This window comes from Cetorhinus maximus, unplaced genomic scaffold (genome assembly GCF_964194155.1).
Source record: "Cetorhinus maximus unplaced genomic scaffold, sCetMax3.hap1.1 HAP1_SCAFFOLD_1184, whole genome shotgun sequence".
NCBI classification, from domain to species: Eukaryota; Metazoa; Chordata; class Chondrichthyes; order Lamniformes; family Cetorhinidae; genus Cetorhinus; species Cetorhinus maximus.
The window spans coordinates 3,328-13,643 of NW_027597126.1; the positions used below are offsets into that span (position 1 = coordinate 3,328).

At 43.7% G+C, this 10,316-nt stretch overlaps 1 non-coding gene across 1 annotated transcript; it reads left to right on the forward strand.

Annotated features, from left to right (window-relative positions):
• The first annotated feature begins 441 nt into the window (after positions 1 to 441).
• trnat-agu (transfer RNA threonine (anticodon AGU)) lies at positions 442 to 515 on the forward strand. Its single transcript has one exon. It is a non-coding gene; the product is annotated as a tRNA-Thr (tRNA).
• The last annotated feature ends 9,801 nt before the right edge of the window (positions 516 to 10,316 follow it).

Consider the following 10,316-nt stretch of genomic DNA (forward strand, 5'->3'; position numbering starts at 1 on the left):
TTTCGTTGAAACTGATCTGTGCGATTACGCACTTCCGTCATAACAGGGCGAAATCTGTCTTTGTTCTAGAATTGTAGTTTAAAATAGTCTCTCCCTGTATCGTTGAACAGCTGCAAAGATTTTAACACAAGAACAGAGTTTTGTTTCTGCGACTGAGGAAGACATTTGGGGGAAGAGGCCACTCACATTGAGAGAGTCTTGATACCGGAAGAGATGGGTACAATTCTATTTCACAACTGAACACTGACATCGAGATTTTGGAAGACCAAGTGAAAAAATCACTGGGTCAGTGACAGAATTCAAACATCATCCCGGGGAATAAGAGGAAGAGAGATTAAAGCAGGTGACTGTATAAATACTGGAAAAAACAATGACTAAATCCTGTTTTCCAGGAACTCCTGAAGTTTGGATCCGTGATTAAAGTATTTATGACTCAATCTTGGCTCTGTGGCTTAGTTGGTTAAAGCGCCTGTCTAGTAAACAGGAGATCCTGGGTTCAAATCCCAGCGGAGCCTTATTTAATTCCCAAGCTTTTGAGCTGACCTGTGCAAAATATGGCTTGGTTCGGGTGAGGACTTCCGAATTGCTGGTTCAAATTGTCCATCTTTGTGCAATAGATTATCTTCTACTCTTTCAATGCAAAGAGTGTTTTGTTTCTTTGACTAAAGAAGAGATTTGTGGAAATTGGCCACTCACACTGAGAAACTCCCTCGATCGTTTCTATTGGAAGAGATGGGCGCTTTTCTATTTAATAGTAGAGGCTCAGGACACTGACATCGAGATTTTGGAAGAACAAGAGAACAGAACAAGAAAAAAAATCACTGGGTCAGCGAGAGGATTCAAACTTCATAAGAGGAAGAGATAAAAACAGGTGACTGCATGAACGCTGCAACAATCAGTTGCTAAATCCTGTTTTCCGAGAACTCACTGAAGATGTGTGTTTAAACTGTTTCCCACTCCGTTTAAAATGCTGAATATTCTGGGCTAACATCGGGGCGGACATTTGGTTTAACTTTATTTGTGAATAAAAGTGTCAATTGTTTACATGTTGTTAACGTGAAAGCACGTAAACATTTCAAGGAATTCTCCTCACAACCTGCTTCACCGAAAGAGATTATCATTTATCTTCAATAGCCTTTCACAAAGAGGGATATTAGGTATCACTCCACGAAAATCCCAAGGGGTTTGTGACTGATTCATTACAAATAATCAGGAATTTCAAAGTGCCTCAATCAGCCACAATTTCTTCAAAAGAAACCGCTGGCGACATTCATCTCACTGAAGCAGAGTGTGACCGTGTTGTATCTGTCAGTGTGGAGGGGACGAGTCTGGGTTGGGTCGCCATGTTCAGTGTTTGTGAGAGTGGGGTCTGGGTGAGCAGCTGGTGAGTGCGACAGGGTCAGTGCTGGATGCAGGAAGCTCCCGTCAGTGTGTGTGGGTCTGATGGGGCTGAGTGATTGACAACTGGCGGTTGTTGGTGTTTCCATCAATGAAGGAAATTCCCTCCAACAGTTTATTTTCTTCATTTGACTATAAACAACTTGAACAAAAGTGAAACAGTGTAGGAACATTTTTGCTCTGTATAAAAGGGGGGTGATTTCAGCTTCCATTGTCCAGTGGTTAAAGCTTTCGTCTAAAAATCCATGGGATTTTTCCACTTTGACTTGAGTCCTCCTCCCTGAGGGTCTGTTCATTATTTTTAATTCTGTTTTATCTTGAATCCTCTATTTCCATAGAATGCCTACACTGAAATTGCTTATACTTCCCGCCATTGTTATCTATGAAGCAGGTACTGTCTGCATGGTCTAATGGAGATATGCCTAGAGGGCTGCGCCAGAGGGTTTCTTTCAGGTTTTATGCCTTTTGGTCCATTAGCAGCAACCGGATGTCTGCAGAGGAACTCGGAATGCCGAGTACCTCTTCTCAGGATGGACTTAATCAAGGGACAGAATGTTGGCTGAAGGGAGGATAATGGTCTGGGGATTTGGGCTGCCATTCCAGAACATTTGGGGAATAGCACAAGGCGGTGTTGCAATGTGACAATGGCGGTATGCAACCTTAGAATATTATCCTTTCTTTATTCATTCTTGGGATGTGGGTGTCGCTAGCTAAGCCAGCATTTATTGTCTATCCTTAATTGCCCTTGAGAAGGTGGTGGTGATCTGCCTTCTTGAACCACTGCAGCCCCTCTTGTGTAGGAACACCCAAAGTGCTGTTCGGGAGTGAGTTGCAGGATTTTGACCTGGCGACATTGAAGGAACAGTGATATATTTCCAAGTCAGGATGGTGAGAGGCCTGGAGGGGAACTTCCAGTTGATGGCGTCCCATGCACCTACTGCCCTTGTCCTTCTAGGTGTTAGTGGTTGTGGGTTGAAAGGTGCTGCCTAAGGAGCCTTGGTGAATTTCTGTAGTGCACCTTGTAGATGGTACGTACTGCTGCCACTGTTCATCAGTGGTGGAGGGAATGAATGTTTGTGGAATGAGTGCCAATCAAGCGGGCTGCTTTATACTGGATGGTGCCAAGTTTCTTGGGAGTTGTTGGAGCTGCACTCATCCAGGCAAGTGCAGAATATTCCTTCACACTCCTGACTTGTGCCTTGTAGATGGCTTTGGGGAGTTTGACACAAAAATTGGCCCTGTAGTTGATAGTGAAAAGGAGAGCTTTTGTCTCCAGAATTATATCAATGGTTTGGTTGAGTGGACGCAAAAATGGCAGAAGGAATTCAATCCATAGAAGTGTGAAGTAATGCATTTGGGGAAGGCAAACAAAGCTAGGGAACTACACAATAAATAGGTTATTGGGAGGGGTAGAGGAAGTTAGATACCTTGTGCATATCCACAGGTCCCTGAAGGTGGCAGGACAGGTGGATGAGGTGGTAAAGAAAGCATATGGAATGCTTTCCTTTATTGGACAAGGTTTAGAACACAAAAGCAGGGACGTCATGATGGAACTGTATAAAACACTGGTTCAGCCACAGCTGGAATTTTGTGTACAGGTCTCATCACCACATTACAGGGAGGACATTATTACCCTGGAAAGAGTGCAGAGGAGATTTACAAGAATATTGCCAGGACTTGAAAATTGCATCTATGGGGTTGTTTTTCTTAGAACTGAGAAGGCTGATGGTGACCTGATTGAAGTGTACAAGACTATGAGGGGCCAAGATAGAGTAGGCAGGGATGTCCTTTTTCCCTGAGCACAGTGGTTAATTACCAGAGGGCACAGGTTTAAGGTGATTGGCAGAAGTGGACGTGAGGCAAAACATCTTCACCCACAGGGTGGTGGGTGCTTGGAATTTGATGCCGCGTTTGGTGGTGGAGGCAGAAACCCTCAACTCATTTTAAAGGCAACTGGATCTGCACCTAAAGCACTGGAACCTGCAAGGATATGGACCGGGTGCTGGAAGGTGGGATTTTAATGAGCAGGTTTTTAATTGTTTTTTCTTTTTTGGTCAGCACAGACACATTGGGCTGAATGGCCTCTTTCTATGCTGTACCTCTCCTGTGGTTCTATTTCAGTTCTGATGTTCTGTTAACCAATCCGTGCTGGTTGTAATTTATCAACCCATGTTCTACCAAGTGACAATGAATCCTGTCCCAGATTATTGCCTCTGAACATTTCCCCACCACGACCATTAGATTAACTGGTCTGTAGTTACTGGGTTTATCCCTATACATTATAAACACAGATGTAACATTAGCAACCTGCAGTTCACTGGCTTCACTCCCATGTCGAAGGAGAATTGAAAGATTGTGGATCAAGTCCCTGCTATTTCCACCCTTCCTTCCCTTAGTAATCCAGGATGTATCCCATCTGAATTGAGTGAATTTTCTACTGTAAGGGTTGCCAACCTTGTAATTGCTTCATCTTTATCTATTTTCATCCTATCCAAATTCTCCACCAGCCCTTCCATCACATTAGCAGCATTCGCTTGTTTTGTGATAGGAGATGTAATGTTCTCATTTAGTACCTCAGCTATGCCCTCTGCCTCCATAGGATCTCCAAATCAGCCACCCTTTCAGTGACTCTCCATTTGTTGGTAAAGGTCTGCAGGGTTTTTGCTTGCGTTAACTGCTGATCTTTTCTCATAGACGCCCTCTGCTAATCTAATTTCCTTTTCCAGCTCTCCTCTGTACTTTCTGTATTCTGCTTGGTTTTCCAATGTATTATGGATCTGACATTTATCATCAGTCTGATTTGGAGTTCCCACTGAGCACAGGATATGTAGGCAACAGCTCACAGCTGTCCCAACACTTCACTGAAATGAGTTGTCTGTTTAACTAAACTTCTCGTCATTTAGAGTGTTCCACTCCTTCCCTTTTGTACTTCTGCTGTTGTCACTTAGTTTAAATTACACAGTAGCTCCTTCCCCGTCTGCACCTAATCCCCACACTCAACAAATCCACATTTTAAACTCCTCACTCTGCAATTCACTTTCTCTATTTGAGCTCGCAGGCCACTCGAGTTCTTGTTTGTAATTTAATTGTTCCAATTTCTTTATTCATAATTCAGGTTTGTTTTTAAATTAACAATTAATTTGCCCTGTTATTTTAATTTATTTGATGTCAATGTCTGAACAAACTGGAAGTTTAAAAAACAAATCTAGAAATGATTTCTTGTTCTGCAATGATGGTCTACTCCATTCAGTTCAGTAAATCCTAATCAATAAATTCCAAACAGAATGCTGTATCTCTACTTGATGAACTGATGATGCACAGAGCTCTCAGCTTTTACTCATTGGCCTTCACAGGAGTTGATCCAGTTTAGATGTTGACTTGTTCGCTGTTGTCGATTTACCTGGATTCTTCACCTGATTTCTCTACTGTCCAATGAAGCTCTCTGAGCGGAGTTTTTAATAACAACTGGACTTTTCCTCACAGGATTTCAATCTCCAAGGTTTTTGAATTATTTTCTGAATACACGTCTCCCGAGTTCTCCTCGTGGTTAAGTAGAAAGTTTAACTGATGTGTTTTCAAGCAGCCGACAGCTTTACTTGAAAAGTCATTGTGACAGGATGTTGGGGTTTGAACCCAGTCACAAATCTGGTGGTGACGCCTTGTGGGTTTGTTTTATTCATTCCTGGAATGTGGGCATCGCTGGCTAGGGCAGCATTTATTGCCCAACCCCTTGTTCAGAGGGCACTGTTTTTTAAAAAGAGTAAACCATGTTTCTGTGGGTCTGAAATCACATGTAGGCCAGACCAGGTGAGGACAGCAGATTTCCTTCCCTAAAGGACATTCATTTTTATGACAATCGGCAATAGTTTCATTGGTTCAGTGGCTTTAATTCCAGATATTTATTGAATTTAAGTTTAACCATTTGCCATGGTGGGATTCGAACCCCACTCCCGAGAACATTACCCTGGGTCTCTGGATTACCAGTCCAGTGACAATACCACTATGTCACCGTCTCCCCTGCAGCTCCAGCTCTCACGTGAAATGCCAGGGGATGACCTCATAATTGCCCCAGTCATGTAGCTGTGGATTGGGCGATTTCTTAAACATGTTCACTGGGGCTGACTTAGTTGTACTTGGCTTTGAAACACAAGGGTATGTCTTCTGCTTTATCTGACCTTGTATACTCCTAGATAACCAGGGGGCTCTAGATTTAGCAGTATTGCCCTTTTTCTTTGTGGGGACATGTATACATCGCTCACGTAGAATCCCGCTTTTGAATGCCTCCCACTGGTCTGTCACACTGATTCCCTTCAAGTAGCTGCAACCAGTCCACTTTGGCCAGGTCAACTCTTAGCTTCATAAAATTTGTCTTCCACAATTTAGAACTTTCACACCTGTTCTATCATTATCCTTTCCATAATTATATTAAATCCAACTGTATTATGGTCACTATCTCCAAAATGACCACCCACTGCACCTTCATCCACTTGGCCAGCTTCATTTCCTGAGACTAAATCTAGAATTTCACTCCCTCTCATTGGGCTTACATGCTGGCCAAAAAAGTTCCCCTGAATGCAGTTCAAGAATTCTGTGCCTATTACACTGTTCGTACCCCAGTTGATATTAGGGTAATTGAAGTACCAAACTATTTTCCCCCAACGTTTTTGTACTCAGAAATTGCCATCCACATTTACTCTTCTATCTCCCTCTCACTGTTTGGGGTTCTCTCGTACACTCTGAGTAGTGTGGCTGCTGCCTTTTTATTTCTGAGCTCAAACTATCTAGCCGCATTTGATGAACCATTTGATATATCATCCGTCCTCACAGCTGTAATTGATTCTTCGACAAATAATGCTGCGCCCCCAATTTTTCAGCCCCCTCTATATCCTGCCTGAAAACCCTTTATCCAGGGATGTTGAGCTGCCATTTTTGCACCTCTTTAACCCAAGTTTCCGTCATAGCAATATCATCATGCTACCACGTGTCCATCTGTGCCCTCAGCTCATCGGCATTCTTTGCTTTACTCCTTGCATTGAAATAAATACCTTTCAACTTTGCCAAATTCCTGTGTTTAAACATTTTAACCTTTGCTTCTTCTGTCTTTCAGAGTCACCCGCTAATTTTCTGTCTCCCGCTCCCTGCTCTGAATTTGTCCGATCTGAATCCGCCCTCAGGTTCCCATCCCCCTGCCAATCTAGTTTAAATCCTCTCCAAAAATATTTAATACATTTCTTGGCAAAGTTTCAGAGTAGGGTAGTAAGGTTAATGATACGTTTCCGCTCTTCCAAAGGCGTTTGAAAAAGTCCCACATAATAGATTTGTCAGTAAAATTCAAGCAAATGGGATTAAAGGACAGTGGCAGCATGGACACAAAATGGAATAAGGGACAGAAAGGATAAAGTGGTGGCGAGCGGTTGTTTTTCAGAGTGGGGGAGGGGGGGTGTTGAGACAGATCTGATGCTCTGTCAGGTCAGCCGGCTGTTCTATTCCCATTCCCTGAAGTTTTATTTTAAATTTTAATAACTTCCAGCCTATATCCAAGTTTGCTGATGGCACTAGGTTAGGTGACATGGTTAGTAGTGTAGGTGGGAGCAGCAAGTTTCAAAGGGTCATTGACAGATTCAGTGAGTGAACAAAAACTGTGGCCGATGGTGGTCAACATGGGGAAGTGTGAGGTCACCCATCTTGGAGCAAAGAAAGACCAGAGAATTTCCTAAACAGTCAGAAACTTGGGACTGTGGACGAGCCTGAGTGAGACTGGACGATCGTTAAAAAGCAGCGGCAGAACAGCAGTGAGAGAGAGAGGGAGAGAAGAGTGACAGCGACGACGGTGCAGGGGGGTTAAGGAGCTGTGAGGGAGGGGTTGGAGCAAACCGGCCATGTTTATTATAAATAGTCAAAGCATGATATCAGGGGAAAGAAGGGAGCTGGTAGGTTTGTGCAGATGTCTCTAAAGTCGAGCTTTGATTTAAACTAGGAGCTGGAAAATTAAACATTTCAATCAGGGTAAGTACAACAGTAAGTATAAGTGCAATAAGAGTATTAGTGCAGAGCAGGTCAAGAGGCATTAAATAAAATTAATAATTTAAACAAGGTACAAACTGGATTCTAAAAGAGGGAATAGAGGTTTGTTTTCGATCACGGATGGGCAGCTGTGACCTGTTGTTTGCAGTTCCTGTCCCATGTGGGAACCTCAGGACACTTCATGTGTCTTGGGGGCCACATGTGCAGGAAGCGTCTCCAGCTGCTTGAGCTTGAGCTCAGGATTTCCGACCTTGAGGGGCAGCTGGAGTCACTGTGGAGAATCAGGGAGGATGAGAGTTTCCTGGATCGTATGTTACAGGAAGGGAACACACGAAAAGGAAAGAGAGAGTTCAAGATAGTAGATGAGTGGCAATCCGGAAGAGTAGGAAGAGGCAGGAAATGCAGGAGTCTTCAGATATGTGCCACTGTCAAACCGGTATTCAGCACTGGAGACTGCTGGGAATGGGGACACCCTGAAGGAGTGCAATCCAGACCATGGCATCGATGGGCAAGAAACTGCACAGGAGGGAACAGCAACGAGTAGAAATGCAGTCATTATTGGAGATTTCATAGTCAGGGGGACAGACAGGCATTTCTGTCACCGTCATCGAGAGTCCCACATGGTGTGTTTTCTCCTTGGTGCCAGGGTAAAGGACATCACGGAGAAGGTGCAGAATATTCTGCAGGCGGAAGGGAGTGAGCCAGAGGTTGTGGTACACGTCAGTATCAATGACACAGGGAGGACAGGTATTGAGGTCCCTCCATCAGAATTGCAGCAGCGAGGGAGGTAATTAAAAAGTGGGACCTCGAAGGGAGTAATCTCTGAATTACTGCCAGTGCCACATGCTGGTGAGAACAGAAATGTGAAGATAGGGAGCATCAAATGTGGCTCGAGGCCGATGCAGGGGGGAAGGATTCAGATTCTTGGGACATTGGGACCCGTTCTGGGACAGAAGGCACCTATTCAAACGGAACAGGTTGCATCTTTACAAGACTGGGACCAATGTCCTCATGGGAAGGGTCTCTCATGTGGTTGGGGAGGGTTTGAACTAAACTGGCAGGAGACTAGGTGCCAGTATACGTAAGTGGAAAAGAGGAATGGCTAGAGAAGAAAGTAGGACCATATAAGATAGGAGTAGATGAAGAAGGAATATAAAAGGAATACAGAATACTGAAAGGGAGGAGAACCAAAGCCAGGGCTCCATGAATGATGAGGAAAATGGAAAATATAATGTAACAATGAAGCATGATGCATGTCAGATGAACTCTTCAAGTGTGAACCAGGTCACTGTTATTGGACGAGGGTGCGGAATTAACTCTATATACGCCCGTCTCTGTTACTTTGTCTGAGGGTGAATTCATTCTCTATACTTTAGTATTTTAGTGTGGAATTAACACTCTGTAAATCTGTTGCTGTATGAGTGTAGAATTCACTCTCTGTCAATCTATAATAATGAGTGTAATTAACTCTCCGTCCGTCAGTCTCTGTTACTCTATGGACGTGGGTCACTTTCAAGTTATCAAACTGCAGCCAGTAGAGAGTCACAGGGATCAGTGCTGGGTTCTCAGCTATTTACAATCTATATTAATCACTCAGATGAGTGGAGGGAGCATCACTGAATTTTCAGACAATATATAGATAGGTGGGAAAGCAGGTTGTGAGGAGGACACAAAGGGTCTGCAAGAGGATATAGAAAGGTTAAATCAGTGGGCAAACATTTGGCAGATGGAATACAATGTGGGAAAATTTGATGGGAAGAATAGAAAAACAAAACATTATTCAAATGATATGTATGAATGACCTAGACTGTGGTGTGCAGGGTATGTTCTCAAAATTTGCAGGTGATACAAAGATTGGAAATGGTGTCAATTGTGATCGGGATAGTCTTGAGCTTCAAAAGGACATAGACATGTTGGTGGATTGGGCAGGCAAGTGGCAGATGAAGTTCAATGCAGGGAAGTGTGAGGTGATTCATTTTGACAGGAAATATATGGTGTGACAGTACAAAATAAAGGGACAGCCTCTAAAGGAGGTGCAGGAACAGAGGGACCTCAGTGTATATGTACATAGGCCATTGAAGATGGTGGGGCATGTTGAGAGAGCAGGTAATAAAGCAGATAGTATCTTAAGCTTTATTAATAGGGGCGCTGAGTGTAAGAGTAAGGAGGTCATGCTGAACTTGTATAAGACACACTTTTGGCTTCATCTGGAGTACTGTGTCCAGTTCTGGGTGCCACACTTGATGAAGGATGTGAAGGCATTGGAGAGAGTACAGCGGAGATTCACAACAATGATTCCAGGGATAAAAACCTGTAGCTATGAGGACAGGTTGGAGAGATTGGGGTCTTTTCCCTGGAAAAAAGAGGCTGAGAGGAGATTTGATAGAGGTGTTCAAGATCCTGCGGGGTATGGAGAGGATAACAAATAAGAACTTGTTCCCACTCAAGAGAACATCAAGAACTAGAGGGCACAGATTCAAAATAATTGGCCAAAAGAGTAGATGTGATGTGAGGAAAAGTTTTTTCACCCAGAGGGTGGTTGGAGTCTGGAACAAACTTCCTGAAAGGGTGGTGGAGGCAGGTTTGCTCGAGATATTCAAAAGGAAATTGAATTGCTACCTGAAAGAAAAGAACGTGCAAGGTTACGGGGAAAAGGGAGGAGAATGGGACGAGGCAGAATGCTCTTTCAGAGAGCCAGTGCTGACTCGATAGGCCGAATGGCCTCCTTCAATACTGTACTGCAGAATGTTGCAGTACAGAGGGATCAAGATCTCCTTGTACATGAATCACAAGAAGTTAATGTGCAGCTGCAGCGAGTAATTAGGAAGGGAAATGGAATGTTGGCCTTTATTCCGGGGGGGGTGGGGGGGGAATAAAAGTAGGAAAGTCTTGCT